Source organism: Rhea pennata, chromosome 21 (assembly GCF_028389875.1).
Source record: "Rhea pennata isolate bPtePen1 chromosome 21, bPtePen1.pri, whole genome shotgun sequence".
Classification (NCBI taxonomy): domain Eukaryota; kingdom Metazoa; phylum Chordata; class Aves; order Rheiformes; family Rheidae; genus Rhea; species Rhea pennata.
Genome location: NC_084683.1, coordinates 3,745,240 through 3,765,999, shown reverse-complemented (window position 1 = coordinate 3,765,999; position 20,760 = coordinate 3,745,240). Strand labels below are relative to the sequence as shown.

Here is a 20,760-nt window from a genome sequence, read left to right as displayed (position 1 = left end):
TGGCTTGCAGGCCTACAGAAGGCTAAAACATTTTCTTCCCTTTCACTGTTTTCACCAGACTGTACAGCTGGCTGGTACAGATGCCAGACTCACCTTTACAAGGATGTTCGGCATGGCACCTGGGTAGCAGATTGTCACCTTCGGCTTCTTTGCATTGGTTGACTTGATGACAAAGTTTTCTGGGAAGCTGTTGGGAAGGACACACCAAATCCCATCTCTATCCATTTCTAGAGGTCTCCTAAGAACGGAAGAAAAAAAGTCACCATCAGGAAGAGATTGGAAAATATGCCAAAGAACTGTTCTCTGTCCACAATTCAGGCAGAGGCAGTGTCCGTTCTGCAAAGGAACATAGTCATACAACAGCAGTTGCATTAATAAGCCGTGGCAATGTCAGAAATCTGCATCTCCAGAACACCAGAGCTTCCACTGATTAATCCCACATCTATCCCACTGCTCCTCTTCTCTGCCGGTCAAATTCTGCCCTTACCCATCTGCTCACACTACATACAGGAGAACCTTTCTTCCTCAGCTCAGCACATACTCACCCAATCTGCTCAATCAGCTCCCTAGCCTGTGTGATCATATTTGCTCCAGTGAAGCACACAATCCCAGCCATTTCTAGGGAGTACCAGCGAGCTCTGTGAATGGAGGAGGGACAGTCAAAAGGATGCAGTGTTACCTCTTAAGTACAGCTGCGGGGAAGCGCATCAGGTCGTACAGAAAATAAAGTCTCAGGGCAAAAAAGACAACCACAACAGCCTTCAGGAGATCATTTTCCTTTCCTTCCCTGTGATACTTCAGGAAACCGCACACCCTGAAGAATCACCTATAGACAAACCCTGCCACTCATTGCCAATGCTACAGGGCCTTGTTTAGCAAAAGTCCCTGCTAAGGGGATTAATAAATAAGAAGCCATTAGTAGGAACAAAAAAAAGTGTTACAGGGATCACCTATTGTCACGAAGAAAATGAGACATCACCACACATTCGATGTGAATGCTAGAGAATGTCCGACTTCATTGTGCAAGCAGTCATACTTATAAGCTGCAATCAAGCTGCAGAGTCTGTGTAAAATCACGTGAGAGCATATAACAGCATAGTTGGCAAGTACCCAGGGAGAGTACAACGGGAGCTCATTAAAAAGTCCACTAAAACAATTCAGAAGCCGCTTATCCTTCCAGAACTCCTCCATGTCCTGTCTCACATCTTGTTTTAGTTTCGCAAGAATGTCACCAGAAATTCTCATACTTGTACATTTCCATCACATCTGTCTTTATACCACAATCCTTCTGTTTCACTTGAGACAAGCAAATCCCACAACCTATCATCCCCCTTGTGCTTCGGAAGTAGGTTAAGAAGGTGACAGCCTCACTAGAACAGCTCTGGTTTACAACGCTCCTTGCTGGAGGACTCCAGCAATGACCGCAGGTGAGACTCACCCTTTACGCATGACATAGCCATAGAAAGAACTGAGGACACACTTGTGTGCCAGCTGCAGGGAGACATAGAGGATTTCCATATTCTTGCAGCACTTCACTTCAGAGGCATCACCTGTCTCCACAGCCGTGCACAGTTTTTTCTTCCACACCTGATGGCAAGAGGCAGAGTCAGGACAACCCTACATTCCACTACAGGCAGCATCAATAGTCAGATATTCCCCCCACGTCAATCCTAATATGACACTGTGATCTAGAACAGTATCAGTTATTAAGATAATTCCTCTTTCTTTTTGCTCCTTCTGCATTTGAGGGGGAAGCGTTGGGCATAGGCATCATGCTATATTAGGGAAGAGTCTTGCAGCATCAACTGTAACTCACACCCATAGTTAGAATTACCTAATCCCAGCAGAACTGCCATCCTACATCAATTCTGCCACACCATGTATTGTGCTGGCAAGAACTAAATGCTTGCAGCAAGAGATTATATTGAGACTAACAGCAGAACCATTTCAGCAGAAAAGGCCTCCCAGCCACCTCTGTTGTGATTCACAACAGAACTAGCAACAACTGCAAAGCAAATGTCTCTTTATGAAACTCTTCCAGAGACAGAGTCCCAGGGTCTTGTCATTTCTTTCAATATATTAGCAATTACATTTCAGTCTCCTTCCTCTGCCACAAGACTCCAAACATTTGAGAACTAGAACATGATGCTTCTTTCTCCTAGAATCAATCATTTCTTAACCTAAGATCAAGATTGTTTCTCTGCTTGTCTCATCCTTCTGTTTGAAAAGTATCCTACAGTGAACACAAACCAGATCACAAAATAGTTGAGCTGAGGATTTTCTAAATCCAGTAAAAGCCAAAAAACCCCTAGTTGTTTTGTTTCCTAGCACTGAAAGTGAGCTGTGACATCAGAGAGCTAGGAACCACTGTGGCAGCAGCTGTTTAGGATTCAGCAGGGGAAAAACCTGCACTTGCACCAGAGCTGTCAGGAAAGCTAATATTTCTTATTGACCATACAGATTGAGCAAAACGATCCTTTAGGGTTCAAGTTTTTAGTGAGAGGTGAGGACCTTCTAGCTTTGGCAGGACAAATAAAACAGAAATTCAAGCCCAGCACCTTATGCAGCCCCTTGAACTCACAGCAACGGTCTCTGAAAGCTCGTACACTGTCTACATAGAAAGAGTTCTCTTGCTGGCAGATGGTGGTGACACGCTCCTCCACCTTGGTGACGTGGATCTTCTCATAAGCCTTGCGGCAATAATCTAGTTAAGGGAATAAATAAAGCTTTCTCAGAGATCAGTGCCCCACTATGGATGGGAAGGATGAACACAATGGCATTGGGCAAACCACACAGATCCACAGATCTGAAGCTTTCAAGGCACCAGTCTGAGAAAAATTCCATCAATACAAATAAACACCATACCTAGGAAAGCAAGGAAGCAGACCTGCTATAGAGGCAAGGGGAGGAAGATACTAAAATGGGGAGAAACAGCACCTCTCTAGAGAGATGCAGAGGTGTGTGTGGAAAATAAATTGCCCATGAGGGCTCACCCACAAATTCAGCCTCTGCTTAGAACCCCCACTACCTAGATGCTTCTGCTGAGCAGTATCACTTTAGGAGCAAAAAGTGAAAGGATATTGATGCATGTGTTTCACTGACATGCTTTAATTAGCGCTCATTAAAGAACAACAACAAAAACAAAAACAAACAAAAACCACCTTTCATGTGTCTCAGCTCAAATACATGGCTCTCAGTGAGAAAAGAGAAACCCTGAGACAAAAAACAGCACTTGCCTCCTCCTCAAAAAACGTACAGGAATTGGTTGGGATCCTAGGGGAAAACTGTTGCAGCATAAAACTGAGATCAAATTCAGTCTGAGCCAGAATGAACTAAATAGCCCCAGACCTGAGAGAGAAGTAATTAATGATGTGTTTATAGTCTAGGCAGCAAAAACCTGCTCCAGATAACGCCATATATTTTTATCTGCCAGTCGTTTCTTCTCATACTTGGCCTGCTCTTCACGGGAAAGCTCATGAAACACCCAGGGTGCTCCATCTGAATACAGAGGAGGAAACTTCTCAGACTCCAGTTGTTGCTGGATGTGGTGATACTCGCTGCGGCTTGCAGGCACTGCAAAGGAACAGCAACTAGGAGCTTTCCAGGGGAGGAACAGGAAGTGGTCTCTGTGTCTTCAGCTCACACTGCAAGCTCTATCCATGCTGCAGTGCAACAGGGAACTTGACAAAGCAGACAGCAGAATTACACTTACTGAATTCTCCTCTCCACTGCCAAGTCATCCGGTGCTGATGATTAGCACCTGGCTTGTTGAAGTCACAGGCAGCACACGTGGCCTCATCCACCATTGCTGAGGGCTGGACACAGGTCAGGCACACCCATGTTAGAGAAAAAAGGACTGTCTCCAGTGACATATGCCAGAATGAACAGATGTTGGGTAGTAGAAGAACACAAATGTGAACATCACAGAGGTGATGTTCAGTAAGTTCTCCTTTCTAGAAGCTTTTTAGAACACAAGTTACAGCAAGAACAATGACTATTCTTTGGAAGAAGCCAGCTAAAGCTATTGCTCTACCTTGGACAGACCTTTTGGCTCTGTACACCTGACAACTGTAACAGCCCGACTGGATTTGAAACCAAGCCTTATTTTATCCCCCTGTCCAGGGCAGAAAGTTTACTGTTTGCCGCTAAGGGGATCAAATCGGAGGGACTACCTAGACCATCTGCAAGACAAAACAGAAGACACCTTCCTGACTGGACTGAGGTTACCCACCTGCAACCTGTTGGTCAGAATGTTGTTGGGGTACATGGCCCCTACATCTAAATGGTAGATAAGGGGGCATTCAATTCCGTTAGGAACATCCTTCAGGGAATTCAGCTTGACTTTGATTTCATCACAAACCTGCAGGGAGATGTAAAGAAGTAAAATTCAAACAAGAAGGAATTAATGATGCAGTCACATACGCACTATATTTGATCCTTTACTTCCGACATGCACAGAGACACCTGCCACTGATTCTGGGGAACAGAGGAAGAGTATGAAGAACTAAAGGAATAGGATTAAGAAGAGTGGCAGTGGCGAGTCTTCTTTAACCACCACTGTTTAAGGTTTTCTTTTGGACCTCCAAGGTAGGTTTATTCTACACTGCAAATGTCTACAGAGAAGTTTTTCCTGTCTCTCTCCATGGAGTATAAAATGAGTCTAAACAGGCATCTTTAACATGTGCTGTCTCACCAGACATATTCAGGACGAGAAAAATCAGCCTTGCCTCCAGCCTACGCCAGTTATTCATTAATATGAGAAATCAGGCATAGATGTACATGGAGCAGAACTCAAAGTTGAAGAAAGTTGTTATGCAACACCAACATATGTGCACAGGACCCAGGCTTGCCTAAAGAAACATGCTGCAACTCCATCCTCACAGTTCTGCTCTCCCTGGAAAGCCCAGTCATGCCTCTGGCCCTGCAGGCTGAGGCAGGACAACAGACCTCCTGGAAGTTGGTGACTTGATCCAATGGCAAACCTGCTTCCTCTTCGACAGCATGCTGGAGCGTCTTCTCCACATACTGCACCAGGAAGTCAAAGGCAGCAGGATTCTGCAAGGATACAGGAATGATACTGAGACCTCTTCTAGGCATGACACCCATCCTCGCACACCGTCCAGGGAAGAGGAGCAGGGGGTGACAGCTTCTGCAAGATTATTCATGCTCCAGTATAGCTTCGGGGATATTTGAAAACGGGCTCACCACTTAGCAGAGCATGTCTCAGTATGGGTAGAGAGCAGCTCATCTCATCTGAAGGGCAGATGTCTGAAACAGGTCAGGTGAATGGCATCTCGAAATGCCCCTTCATTCACTGATCAGCTCCGATGTGAGCAGGCAGATAATGTTGGCCAATTAGCTGGCCTGACCTCCATAGCCAACTTGAGCTCTCTAGAATTGAAGGAGGGTGGCTTTCTGCTAAGAACTCTACAACTCACAAAAGTCTACACCACTGGCACTAGGGCAAAACACAAAGCAGAGAAGAGATGGTGGCTGCTCCCCAGCCCTTGGAGTTCTCCTGCAAAGGAGGCTATATAGGGCAGCTAACAAGAAGAGAAGATTCCATGTATGTTCCACAGGGCAACACTTATGAGGCGGGGCTGACCCAGTAGTCAGCTGCTCACACATCTCACTGCTCTAAGGGGCCAAGGAGTTAGATTTAAGATCCTTTTAAATTCACAGTGCACATTCCCTTAAGATCATTTATGAGATTAAGGCCACTAAAATAAACAGCACTGAGGTGTGGTGTATCACACAGCAAAGAGAGAAGTTGCCTCTAAAACTTACAATCTAGACAGTAGTACTAATCAGAAACAGGTAAAAGAGGCCAAATGAAGAGGGCAAAAGAAGCTTGGCTTGAGTGGGAGAAGGACAAAGATATAATCCTGATGAGACAAAAACAGAGCCATCTCTGCCAACAACCACTGGCTCAAAGAAAACCAACCCCCCCCCCCCCAAAAAAAAACCCTTCAACCAACCAATAAACAAACCCACACAACAATGAACCACTCTCCTTGCTGTAACACTGTCTTTACCCAATAGCCAGCCTGAGGTCATGAGGAGCAACTTCTCCAACCCTTCCCACCTAAACTCTAAGCAGGTTCATGCACTCAAGCCATAAATTAGATATCAAAGTTTTATAATAGGTATTGCTATTGGGTATCCCCCAAAAGAACAGAGGATGGTAATTCCAGTTGGAGAGTTATTCCCTACTACCATGTTCTCCAGAAAGAAGAGCATCATTGCATTACCATATTAAAGCCTCTGTTGCAACACCTTGATTGTGTCCTTACCATTTTAAAGCAGCAAGGGATGTCACTGCGAAAAACCCCAGATTCCAGAGCTTCCACGTGGCTTCCTACATACGTCTCCGAGTCCAGCACATGGCCATCATCTGTAAGTTTGTTGAACTCCTGCTCCTGCTTGTTGCGGAAGATGATGTTGGCGGGATAGGCCTGAACCATCAGCAATGCCTCACACAGTGTCCCAGAACCTTTTCTTAACACCTGTAAAAGACAGACATCAAAAACTGGACTTAGAAAGAAGAGCTGTAAAGGGTGCTGCTGGAATTAGGCTGGCCTTATCACCGCATCATTGAACTTAAATCTTTGATTTGGTCAACAACACGATGTGTTTGTTCAGGCAGTATTGAAGCCCAAGGCAAGAAGGAGCACAGTAAGGAAACAAAACCAACTCCTTCACTTAGGCTACCCATAACTGGTCTAGGGAAAAACAATTATGACTGCAGTACTGCAGAAAGGAAGTGCATTTGGAGACTATTTTCCCTCCTTTCCTTCTGAAAAGCTATCCAAACAGCAGAAATCAGTTCTATTGCCAATGTGTCACTGATGCACAAAGGATGCAGCTCTTTGCCCAGAAAAGAAACTGTTTCAGGCATGCACTCACCTCATCAGGCTCCATGGGAATGATGGTGCACAACACAAAAATGAAAGGATGCACATACTTCATATACATGTAATAGGTAGCAGCTGCATCAGACACCGAACAGGTGGCCAGAGTCTGTTGAGGAGAAAGACAAATCAATCCCACTCACATTTAACAGCAGTTAACATGTACAACGGGAAACAATGAAAGGCTGAAATCAGCAGGAAGATGCAAAAGGTATATTTCTGCATACAAACATCCCAGCATGTAAAGAGTTATCAGTCGGCTTAAGACGACATTCTGTTTTAACCCTAATTACATAAGCCAGCTCCGAATTAGCAGAAATGGGGAAGATGAGCTCACTGCCACATATCTGCACAGATGCCACTCCTGAGAGGTCAGGAGGCCACTTTTGGCCTACAGAGATCTCCAGGGCTTCGGCAGAAACCTCATTGCTAGTGTCCAGGAGACATCTTAAAGTGCTGCTCCATTGCAATGCCACAAGTACTACCATTTTTCAGGAGTGTAAATAACACAAATATACAGTGCAATGCCAATGCCAGAAACACATCAAAGAAATTCTATTCTTCCCTAAGCTTAAGTTCTTTCAGGTGTCTGAAATTCAGCAAGATACACTGACAACTTCTCAAAGACACTGCATTAACTTAAAGGATTTCACAAAGCTCTAACTCAAAGGTTCACTAATATTGCAGATGCCCAGAGATACAGCACAGGGTGGGAATAGCTGAGGCTCCTCTGTAGCCATCCGGCACATCTCTTCAGCGTGCAGCTCCACCGCATCATAATCCAGTTTTGCTTTTGCTGCTGCTTTCAGGTTGTGACTTCCCACTGGGAGGTAACTCTCTCTCTCTTCACCCACCTAGACAGAATAATGAAAATGCCAGTCTATGAAGAGACAGCCCTGCACTTCAGAAAGGGCTGCTACGTACACGTACAAAAAAGATCTTGATTACTATAACAGGGAAAGGTGAGAGCAGAACATCCAAGTGCAGTGGAATAAGAAGCTGCACAGCTTTAGACAGTCTGCATATCTAAGCATGCTCTTAAATCCTGACTCGTACAAATTCTGCTATTCAAATCATTTCTATTGCTCAGATTTTTCTCAACCCTCAAACTTCAGAGACTTCAGAGATAAACATTTAAACACAGGAGGAGGTATCAGCAGGACTGCAAAGAGAGGCAGTTGTTTTCCAGAGTCTGGACACTGGTCTAATGTGAAAAAACATTCAAGTCACAACTGCCAAGACAGACAGCCCTCTCCTGCACACACACACGCATATGCACCCTTTCTTTTCCTCTCTGTGCTAGGCAGGCTGTTGGGTTAGAATATGGCCCTGTGCCCACTACAACGGTTTGGTCTTATCCTGTCCTTTTACCTGCTATCCAGGACAGTTCTCAAACCACCAATGACAGCCACCAGCAGACTGTATAAACAGAGTTAGTCGTTCAGGCTAGTGTGGATGAGACGTAACTTCTGTAGCTAATGGCACACAACGGAGTACCGAGTAGAAGCAGCACAACCAAAGATGAGGTTGCCCTTTCCTAATAAGATGAAACACATGATAGCAGTGCACAGAGACAGAAAAGGGACAGTATTCAAATACATCAACTGTAGGCATTTTATACAAATTTAACAGATAAAGATGCAGCTATACAGTACAGAGGCAGCACTCGGTACCTCAGACAATCCCTGTGGATGCACTGCGGTGCTTTGTACTCTCCCTGGTTGTCCTTCGGAAATCCAATCTCCTGATACATATTAATTCCATGAGCTGCTGCTCTTGCTTCCACAAAAGGCCTGAGGAGAAAGACAATGCAGAAGAGAAGAAACAAAGCAGTCCCTTTCCTCCACCCCATCCCTACCCCAAGGGTTTCAGAATTGCTTTCTTGTAAGCTACTTAATGAGGAATTTTTCTTGTGAAGTCTGCTTTGCTCCAGACCTTACCCATGAGAGCTGGCCATAGTGGAAACTCCGTGTAGGGCAGAGCTACTGCAAGAAGGAAGCTGCTTGCTTACATCCTATACCAGGAGGCAGAACATTATGATCGAGTTTCCCTTGCTCCCCAAAGGCTTGGCTGCTCTGGTCTCCCTATTGTTCTGCAGTTCTCTTTTGACACTTTGCCTGTTCTCCAGTTACTGAGGTCATCAGTATACAAACATTGCCAAATCAACAACGATTTAGAAGTAGCTCAGCAATCCCAGGACCAACTGATGGGACTCTATAGAAGTTCATATTTCAAAGCCAATAAACATAGCTCTGCTCAGGATAAAAAAAAGGAAAAAAAAAAGTTCTGAATTCCACCTCCCCCTCTTTGACAGTCCTCTGCAGGCTGGCGATCCAAGACTCGGCCCAGCACTCCAGATAAAGAGCACATAATCAGGATGTAAACAGGTTCCCAAACTGGTTGGATAGCCTGTGTAGATAAGAATGCATGGGGCCGCTATGTGACCCCCAGACAAAGGACATACAGGCTGGTATCCAATCTCACCTCATGGCCTAGACAACATTTCCTTTCAGAAACCAGGTCAGTTTTCATTCCCGATCTTACCAGTCAAAGAAGTCTCCATCGTATGTGACAATGATAGTAAGTTTGGTCTCCTGGACATGTTCAAACTGCCTCTACATTAAATGAGCCTAGTATGCAACAGAGGATTAAAAAAAAAACCCAAAACAAAAAACATTTCCCCCACAAACACTCAGCAAATTCACCTCCTGCAGGCAGGCACTGGATATAATACAATTGATGCAGTCCTTCCCCTCTGCTCTTGACCTAGCTAGAACCCGATCTGCCTCATCATCACACCATGAAATGAAAGCATCACCAGCACTGTGACTGTCCGCTGTGCTCCCCAAAGATACAGTCTATTGCATGATAAGCTCTCTTTGGCCTACAAGAGACCAAGGCAGATAAAAAGCAGCCTTATTTCCCAAGTAGAACCTACTTACCTCATCTGGTTCATTAGACACAGAATGGACGCTCACACTCCGGCTTGGGAGTAAATTCAAAGTCCTCAATATCCTCAGAGACAATCTCCTTGTTTGTGATCAGATAGCCCTAGAAAGTTGACAAAGGAAGAGTTACTGAGGACTCAGATCCCTGCTACACCAGGGACACGTTCCTGAACAACCAGAACACACTGCCTAAAGGATGAAATAGTCTTCCATCGATGCGATAATCCTTGCACAGCTTGATAGGTGGAGCTTTTGTCAAGTGGGAATGACTCTTTGGAGGTCACCTTCTGAACAATTGCTTACAATCAACTAAGGATGCCAAAAGGGAGACAACTTAAGGACTATACTCTCCGAATTACTACTGCCCCTCAAAGGGGCACCAGTAGCCTTAGCTGGGTTCTCCAACATACAAAACGAGGAAATCCTTATGCATAATTCAGACTAGACTTCAATTTTATTTCCACAGCCATTACATATAGACCAAGCAACTAGCAACAAAGCAAGCCAGGGACGAGACGGCCAAAGGTGACATGCTTGTTTGCTGTCTAGTATTTTGCTCCAAAGCATGAAGAAAAGGACTGTTGTTCCATTACCTGCCCATCAATCATGTAGGAGATCATCATGATCCAGTCTGTCTCTGCATCAGGAAACTTCAAAGGGAGTTTGGTAGTTTCAATGTCAAAGGCGAGAACAACCGGATCCTGAATATGACCAAACACATTAAACTCAAATCAGCTTTAGAATATGATTTAACGAGCAGTTCTCATTAGATTACCAACTAATTTACGTAAGTAGGTTTATGCACATCTCAGACCCAGCAAGCTTGACTGTAGGAGACAACGTAGCAACAGTGGTACCCACTGATAACCAAACAGCAAAATTCATTAACAGGAGAGAACGGAATAACAAAAGCTTCTCTTTAATGCAACAGCCCCCTTCGAGAAAGAGAGTCATCAGGATTGACAGCACGTGAGGAAACATTGCACAGGCAAAAAACACTTATTACCTCTATGCCTTTATAATAAAGATTTCTTATGGCACTGGATTTATAAAGCATAACAACGAGTTTAAGAATAGTTGGGCACCCCAGGAATCACCTGGAACAAACAATGTACACCTCTCAGTTGGGCAGGGAGTGCTCACTTCACTAGATTCCTCTTCCTTTGAAATGGTTCAACTGAAATCAGACATCAGGTGTAGGAAACCAAAGAGAAGATTGGAATTCTCATTTGTACTTTTTAGTCTGTGTGACTAGGGGAATCCTAATAAGCCCATGGGCCAACCATCCTAAGGAGACCTCTTTCCTTGACAGCATAGACGTATAGATATCGCTCGCCTGGTCTCACTCTCTGTTTTTCCTCACAGCAGAAGAGATCTCTTTCCGCACCTTCATCAAGTCATCCACCATGTGGAAGGATAACTTAATGTAGTTCTGCTTAAGACCCACCAAGTGATTTGGCTACAAAGCAACAAGACAGTGCCAGCTAAGGGTGGAAAAGTAATGAAGGAAAGGGGAAGACTGCTAACAGTAAGAAAGCGTTGGGAAGGCAAATTATACTGACACACATGGAAGAACTGGCCAAAGAAGAGGTAGTAATTGGATGGAAAGACTAGGAGTGAGAAGAGATGCTAGCAAGCACGTAAGCCAGCAAAGAACATATGAGCTAAGCCAGTTCACACCAAGGGCCATCTTGTCTTGTTGTCTGTTTCCAAGCGCAATCACCAGTACACACCCAAGAAAGAGTAAATGTATAGTATTTCCCTCTGCCACAACACTCTTAATCTCCAACCATTTCTAGCTCAGGAAGTTTCTTGAGCATCCTGTGAAAAAAGACTATGTGCTGGAGCAGAACATATATTTTATTTACTATTACTATAATAAGCAATTACTATCAATAAGCAATAATTAGCCTATTCATGATATGCAATGCAAACAGTGCTTGAAGATTAAAGGTAAGCATACTGCTTCCCTTTACTGCTTAGCCCCTTTCTACTCCACTTGAGCTCGAAAGAAAGAAAGAAAGAAAGAAAGAAAGAAAGATTAGGGTTATTCAATAGTACAGCAGGCAGAGGAATACTGACCAGATCCAAATCTTCTTTGGGGACAGTTTCCAGCTTTGAAATGTTCCCTTGAAACTTCTTGGAGAGGAAGGATGACCCTTCTCGTTCACAGCCCTGCAAAGAAACTGGAGAATGAGCAACAAAGCCAGACACTTTTCCAGAGAAGTTTTCCAGAAGCTCGCAAGAGGTTCTGGCACTAGTGTCCTGTTGCCGTCGCAACAATACCCAGAGTTAGGGTGAGGTCAGGAGCCCGCAACCCCGCCCGCCCCTGGGCCACACCACACTGACTCCCTAAGGAGGATGCGGCAAATGGCGTTTATTGCGTCGTTACAATTCCTTATATACGCGCTCGCACTGTCTTTTCCTGTCTTAGCCCTGCCTCGTCGTGACGTCACATCCCGTGATCTTCCGCAACGCCCCATTTCGCCTACCACAAGTCCCCCTCTCCATGCTACAATACAGTCGCTGTTTCTTGAATCATCATGAGACGTTGATACCCAGAGTGAGGACGCCGTAACTCATTAATTGTGCGCCGCAAGCTGCGTACACATGCGGCAAGGCCAGGGATGCCAATGCTGTAAGCGGGCTGCAGCCTTGTAATTCTCAAGCCAGGGTGAAAGCCCCAAAGCAAAGCTAAGCGTGCATAGCAACTCCCAATCCTTGTGAACTCAGCATCATTCTCTTTCCCGCGACGCTGTTCTCGTGATATCAGCCGGTCACAAGAACGTATTTCCTCCTCACGGAACCTGCAAAAGACACTTGAGAACTAAGGTGAGTATTATTGATGGACATCAGGACGTATCCACCGTGCTGGTACCCAGCATATTGTCTCTCCCTTGCGGATCGCCGCGTATCCTCTTCCTCCTGTTATAAAGGTCCAACCATCCTCCCAGACCCCTGATTCAGGATCTCGAACCCTGACTGGAGGGCCGTCTTCCACCGCTGCTTTGGCCCAATGTTTGTTGACCGGAGCATTTCGATTTTCCCCGCGCACAAAATGATTCAGGCCAAATAGTGTGAGAGCTAAAAGGTTGGCTTGGAGGGGTAAGGGGACACGTTTCCCACCTATGCCCAATCCGTCCCCCTCCCCAAGCGCCCGTAAGCGTTGCTTCAGAACTTGATGGGTACGTTCGACTATGGCCTGACCTTGGCTGTTATATGGAATTCCCTGTTTTAATTGGATGCCCCATTTGTTGGCCCACTCCCGAGTACTGTGAGCAACAAATGCAGCTCCATTGTCTGTTTTGATGACCTCAGGAAGTCCCAAGACAGCGATTGTTGTTTCCCAATGAGATTGTGCGGCCTTGGCGGTTGCTTTACGGTGACAGGTGGCCACGATATACGTGCTGGCTGTGTCAATGGTGACAGCAAGCCATGCGTGAGGTTGAAAAGGAGCATACCAAGTAAAGTCTGTCTGCCAGATTTGGTTAGGCTCCAGACCTCGGGGGTTAACACCCGCCCCCCACAAAGGACTATGTTGACAGTATGGACAGGTGGCTACCAATGCTCTTGCGTCTGAGATGGAAATGTTGCACGATTTGGCTAACCCGCGCACACCAATGTGAAGGTTGTCATGGAGCGTACGCGCTTCCTGCAGAGTGCATATCTGTGCAGCAGTCCGATCTGCCACTGCATTACCATATTGATAGTACCCGGGGATATTGGTATGGCTTTTTACATGCAATATTGACACAGTACTTCCGCGAGTCTGTAGATGGCGCTCAAGCATACAAGCGATGTCCGTGCCCGCCCAACTGGGCGTGGCCATGGAGGTCAGGAGCTTAAAGACAAACATAGAATCTGTGACAATGTTTAAATGGCCCTCATACGGTAAGTCGAGAGCCAGGCACATGGCTTTAGCCTCCAAAAATTGTACAGATTGAGCGGTATCCTGGGCAGAAACAGACTGCCATTCACCCTTGTCTTGCCATACTACTACCGCTCGGCCCGTCTGTGACGAGGCGTCTGTAAAGACTGTCAGGCCTGGTTGAGGTCGCGTCAGTACCCGGACTGACGCGGATGGGTGAATAATGCGCAAGTGAGTCCAACCTTGGAGCGTTGGCCCACATCGTATCTTCCCAGGGTATCCCTCTAAAGCTAGCACTATTTTTTCCTGGTTGCATAATTGCTCCTCCCAGCACTGGGTTTTATACGGGAGCCAGAGAGTGGAGGGTTCGGTACCGAACATACGCAGAGCGGCCGTCCGCATCTTCGTTATCATGGCCGCTAGCACACTAGAGTGGGGCACAAATGCACTATGCATTTGCGAGGAAAAGTTACTCCGGACGGCACACTCTGGGCATGCTCCAAGACATGCTTTATGGTTGCCCCTATCGACGCTCCTTTTGGCGCCGTGAGCAGTGCGCTCTTAGTCTGCTCATTGCCCTGCTGACAAATACACTCCAGCATAATTGCGTTCTTGGCCTCCCCCGGCAAGGTTGCTGCCGATTCTAGGGAGGCCTGCAAACGGTTGCAAAAATCGGCAAAATTTTCCGTTAATCCTTGCTTCACCTGTGTCCATGGTTCGGGGGGTTTCACATAACGCTGCAGATCATTGAACGCTTCACGGGCTGCCCGCGCTGTGGCGTTCAATTCTGCAGTCCGTAAACCGGCCGCTTGCTGTTGGGCGGTTAGCCCTGCATCAGACCCTTTTGGGCGCCCCAAAGTGGAGTACCTGAGGGGGCTCTGCGGATCTTGCGTCACCTGTATCAACATTTGATGTAGCCTACTCGCCCACTGCTCTTTCCACAGGACATTCTCAGTCGGTGTTAAAATCATCTGCGCTAATTGGCGACAGTCCGCCGGGGTGGCCGGGCCTGCACCCAACAGGTTATCAAGCATTGCCTGCGTGAGCGGGTGATTCAGGCCGTGTTCTGCCTTTGTTTTAATCAATTGTGTAATCACTTTAGCATCCCAAGGCCGCCACTCCGTCCCCACTGCGGTTACAGTCACAGGGAACATCTGTACCGCTGCTCCCGGGCGGACGGTCAAACCAGATAGCAACACATCTTTAGCAACAAGGTCCCAATTGGGCAACTGGATTGCGTCACTGCTTCGCTTCCCACCCCCTTGCTGCACTATACGTTTCTGCCTCCCAACTTCTTCCTCCAATCGTTGCAGCACCTCGAGCACCTTGCGCAAGTCTGAGCTAAGTTCTGAGTGGCCTTGACTGTCTGGGTTGTCTTGACTACCACCTCTCCTCACGTCCTGTTGTTCTTTCCATTCTCCTTCACCCCCCGCCCTCGTTGTGCCCACATCCTGTCGCTCAGACGAGTGCGCAGCCGCTGATGGACCGCGCATACGCCGCAACTGCTCCGTTAATTTCTGCATGTCTGCATCAGCTTCTGTCCTGCTCCTCTCTCCCCCCGGTGCTCCCTCGGCTCCCCAATTAGGTTTAATCAAGCACCCCGGTAGCCATTCGTCGGCAGGCACCACCGGACGCCTGTCGATGGGGGCCGATGGAAGCGAGGCGTCTGCCTCACTCTCAGGCTCTTCCCGGACAGGAGGCAATCCTCTGTCGCCCGGAGTGTAATGGGTGGCTCGCAACTCCTCCCAAGGATAACCAGGAGGTGTAGGATTACGCGTTTGCGGCGCTGCAGCCGACACGGGCTGCACCGGCAGAACTTGCGGCTCCAATGGGGACAAAGTGTTCTCATCGGCGTTGTCAGTCGCTTGCGTCACCGATTTGGATACCCCCGGCGAGTCCGAGGGGTCCCCCGTTTGGGTGCCCCGCAGCTGTGAGTCATACAGCAAGCCCCGTGCTGCCTGCCAAGTCTCCTGCTCCTCCCGCGCTCGGCGAAGCAGGGTAAGCACAACACCCCAAGCCTTAAGGTCTTTTCCCGAGTGGCCGGACATAGTCTACTCTGCTAACACCTCGGAGCACCGAGGCCAATTTGATGAGATAAGAATGTCCGCAGGGCGCTGCACGGCACCCTCCTGGATTAGGCGTTCAATTCACGCCGAAATTGCGCTCGACTTCACAGAAGTTCCCCATTCCTTCACGCACGTTTGAATTACCTTAATCACTGCTTCCATCGTCTGGCGCCACCCCCGGCGACCACCCTCACCCTATCACATCGGGGTCACCACTTTGTTGCCGTCGCAACAATACCCAGAGTTAGGGTGAGGTCAGAAGCCCGCAACCCTGCCTGCCCCTGGGCCACACCACACTGACTCCCTAAGGAGGATGCAGCAAATGGCGTTTATTGCGTCGTTACAATTCTTTATATAGGCGCTCGCACTGTCTTTTCCTGTCTTAGCCCTGCCTCGTCGTGACGTCACATCCCGTGATCTTCCGCAACGCCCCGTTTCGCCTACCACAGTGTCCTCAATTGTGAGGGGAGGACATGAGGCTCTCCTGAAATCCTGGCCGTCTGGAAATCTGTTCCTTCACACTGGGGCTGTCTTTGATCGTCAATTCACAGCACTGTCAGAACAAACCCAGTTTTGCAGCACAAGGAGGATCAAGACGAGATGAGAGGGGAAATTTACCCCTGTTTGGGCTTAGAAGAAGTGAAATAGGCTCCAGAGATCAATTTTAGGACAAAAAAAGAACAGGAAAAATATGACAGGTTCTTGAAGGGATAATTCATCACATAACAAACCAACCTCCCTCTAAGAAACCTTAGTGGAGCCACCATACTGATACAGCTGCTTCCCATCTCAGGTCTTCTCTAACAGCTCTGACAAAACCACCAACAGAAGCACTGGAGCTGTATCTTTCTCCTACCAACCCAAGAAGATGGTCGCTCACAAGGCCTCTCAGCTTACTGGGGGACCCTTCAAGTCAAACCTGCCCTTGCCTCTGGGACCTCGGCCACTAGTTTACTGTTATGACACACGACCCCCCCCGCCCCCTCCCACCCCAGTCCTACAGGGTGCCTGTTGGTGACACCTCCCCTCACACCCAGGTCCTACTGGGTGCCTGTCAGTGACACCTCCCCCTCTCGTCGGTGACATTTGCCCCCCGTCCTACAAGGTGCATGTCGGTGACCCCCCCCATTGTTGTCCCTCCTAGTCCTACCAGGTGCCTGTCGGTGACACCCCCCACCGGTGACATCCCCCCCCCGGCCCTGTCCTACTGGGTGCATGTTGATGAGCCAGCCCGTGCGCTCGCCAGGCTCCGTGGGCTGCTTGAAGACGAACAGTGCGTCCAGCCGCTCCGTGCGCTGCGAGCGCTCGAGGCACTTGAGGGCGGACAGCAAGGAGCCATCGTCCCTGCGGGACGCCGCGCCGCCAGCCACTGCCCAGTCCCCGCCACGAGCCGCAACCCACCCTCCCCACACACACCTCCCGCTGCCGCCCGGCCCCAGTGCTCGCCGCCTGCCCTCGCCGCCGCCGCCGCCGCCGCCTGGCTCCATGCGCCGCCCCGCAGCACCATCCCGCCGTGGCCGGAGCAGCTTCCCGCGCTGCCCCCACCTCCCGCGAGCAGGAAGCCTGCCAGCCCCGCCTCCCCAGGGAGAGCACCAATCAGAGAGCGGCACCGCAGCCAATGGTCGCTCTCTTCCCCGCCCTCCCCGCTGGCCACGCCCCTCGCGGCACCTCCCCGGGCAGGCCCTGCCCCCACCCCGGCCGCCGGTGCCGCGCACGCGCCTGCGCAGTGGCGCCGCGCCCGGCCCGGCCTGGCTCGCTGTGGGGCAGCAGCGCTGCGCGGGAGGCAGCTGCTGCTTCCGAAGCGGCGCCGTCGCGGGGGCAGTTGCGGAGCGGCGCTGCCATCTTGGCCGCCTCTCCAGGTAGCCCTCCAGTTGCGAGGTAGCTGGGAGCCGGCAGCGCCCCCGAGGAGCCCTGGTCAGCCTTGAGGCGCGTGCCGGACTCCCTGGGCTGGGCGAGTCTTCCTGCCTGGAGGCCGGACAGGCTGCGGGGAGCTGTCGGGGGCTGAGGCGCAGCGTGTGAGCTTCATCCTTGCTGCGCTTTGGCGGGGCGGGCTGAAGCCCTGGCGAGCTGCGTGGAGCAGGCCTGGCATGGGCTCAGCGAGCCTGACCCACCCTGTCTTGCTGAGGTGCCGTTGGGCTGTTCAGGGCACGGGAGGGAGCTGGCCGCTGAAGCTGGCTGATTTGCAATGAAACAGCAAGCAGCACTGCGGTCAGTCTGTGGAGTCACTGCCTGAGAGAAGAAAAGAGGGGCAGGTGCTCTGCAGGGACCCTAAAAAAAATCTCTCAGATGTCGGAAAACTGCACTGTGGAGGTAGTCCACAGGAAGCGCTTTCTGCACGGCTGTACGAACCATAAGTTTGGGGTTTTAAGCATATGCAATGTGAAAATTGGGAAGCTCCTGGGAACTTTCTTTCTGGGCCTCAGCCCGCTGTGGGCTGGCACTGCCAGCTTGAGCAGCCAGGATTGCTTTGTCCTTCCGTGGTGCTCGGGCGGTCTTGGGAGCACGTAGGAAGCACCGCTGCCTTTTGCCCAGGCTGTGCTCTATCAGCGGCCCCTTGGGCACAGCCCCCGCTACTAAAGCAAGCCTCTTCTGTGTTGGCCGTTGCTAAGGCTCTTGTAAATAAACTAGGAGGAGCACACTGTTTTTTTGAATTTCCTTGGTTGTATTCCAATGAACTTCTTGAACTGGATCCTTTTCTAATTACCCAATACTAGTATTATTTTAATAAGAGTGTAAATTACCAAAGTTGTTTTTTTTTCCAGATATGAATGTCATCATTATAAGATAGATGGGATGTACAGGGTTTGTGCTTCCTCATCATAGTTAAATAAGCAAATATTAAAATAAAGAAAAATGTGGGGAGAAAACAGGTAGTTAACATAAATCTGATTTTAACCAAAACTGTGACCATTGAGTTGCTGAGGACTTCTCAGTGGGGGATGTTTTGGAAGGAAGGGCACTTTCTTTCTCTCTCCCCAAACTGCACTGCCAGCCATCTGTTGATAATTATTGTCCAGTCTCTGCTGAGAACTTGTAATAGTTAATATTTCCTCACCACTTGAACAAATAAGCGATAATCACTGCAAGGTACTTGACCACAGGAGTAGAAAGATGAATAGCATGAAAGAGTCAGTGTATACCTTGGTTTGTGAAAACAGCTCAGTTTTCTATTAGTGATTATGACAAATTCAAGTTCTTGAGGACTTGGAGAATGAGTACATTGAGTTACATAGTATCTCTGGAAAAAATAAATTAAAAGATCAAAATTATCAGAAATCTTAACAATTCTCCATTCCTGTTTGTTTCGTATTATTTTTAATTTACATTATCCTTTCTCAGAGAAAATATTGAATGTTTATAGCTAAGCTGGGGATAGCTCACTTCATTGCAATGTTTATTCTCTTAAACTGTCAAATCTTTATAGTTTTATTGAGCCCTATGTAACAGCAGAGCAGAAATCATTAACTCTGGTTTAAAAATGGCCTCTGGAACTGTCCAAAATCATTGTTGTGATTTTGCTTTTCTTTTTTCAGTTATGTTAATAATACATAGGCTATGCCTTTAGTTCAAACACCTGTAGGTTTACAAATAACAGCTATTTCAACTTTGTAATACTCTTGATGTGATAGCTTCTAAGTTTGTCTGAGAGTGGTCTGGCAATCTTTTTGTTTTTGAGGCTTCACAGTTGGACTTTTTCTATCTCTGCAGTGACAATCTCTGTGAACCTCATTGCTCAGTTTTTTCCCAATACGTAAAACTCAAGATTTTTAAAACTTATTTCTGGAACCACAGAAGACTTAAGATCTTAGCTCTTTGAAAAACCACTCCCTTTCAAAATGCCACAGAGTATGTTTTGCTGATAGCAAGAAAAATGTGTGTTGCTATTGAAATGGCTTTCGGTAATTTGATCAAAATCTCATCAGGCCTGATCCATTTGGGTGTATATTTTATGCTTATTTTTTGCTTATTAATTTTCCTTTTCTTCATAGGATTCAGTAGGTACAAGTCCTTGACCGCTTCCAGCACCTTTTCCAGAGGAAATGAACTGGGCAGCGCTGGTGTGCCCCGGTGGGCGTGAGAAGCATCCCAGGGCTGGCCGGGAGGCAGGCCTTGCTCACATGCGCAGGGAACAGCCGATCACCAGCTTTGGGGTCAGGAAGGAATTTTCCCCCAGCACAGATTGGCAGCAGTGCCTGGGGGTTTTTCGCCTTCCTCTGCAGCACTGAGCACGGCCCACTCCCAGGGCTCCTTGGAGCCCTTTCAGGCCACTGATTGCCTGCTCTTGCAGCACCAAGACACCAGCTGTGCCCTGCAGCTCTCTTGCTCTCAGCCCTGGGGCAAGCTCAGGCACTTCCATGCATTACCTATGCACACAGTTGCCTGCAATGACTGCAAAGGTTGGCTCAAGCCTGTTGGGTATATGGGACAGCAGCTCTGCCCTGTGTGCTGCCTGCAGAACTAGCACCAGATTGAGCAAAGTGCTGCCAGGGGGTGCTTTCCACAGCAGTGCAAAGTCACAGCTTGCATGTCTCTGTGTGAATAGGCAGGTGTACGTGGTGGTATGAGCACAGGTGTGAACCTGTGTGCACTGTCCCAGTGTGTGTGTGTGTGTGTGTGTGTGTGTGCCCCCTCTGTGCATGCATGTTCAAATGCATGTGTGCACAGCTACACATGACTCTACATAAGAATGCATGTGGTCTCTTCTCCATGTGCATACGCTTGCATGTCCCTGTGTCAAAGCATAGCGCTGCCTTCCTACAAATAGCATCATCTCTGCTGGTTGCTTCCTAGGGCGGGAGCACCTTCCGCATCCTTGCATGGGTGGAGGTCAGCCCTGCCCAGACGATAGAGACCTGCCCTGAGGTGAGGTGGGCCCAGAAAGAGGAATGGAGAGGATGGCGGGTTACAGAGATGTGTGGAGCTGCCAGCAGAGACCCCAGGACAGTCAGTGCGGAGCTGCACGTGGA

The 20,760-nt window shown here is 48.3% G+C and overlaps 1 pseudogene; it reads right to left on the bottom strand.

Annotated features, from left to right (window-relative positions):
* LOC134149734 (DNA polymerase epsilon catalytic subunit A-like) overlaps positions 1-15,775 on the bottom strand; it is a 41,629-nt pseudogene extending 25,854 nt beyond the window's left edge.
* Between the last annotated feature and the right edge of the window lie 4,985 nt (positions 15,776-20,760).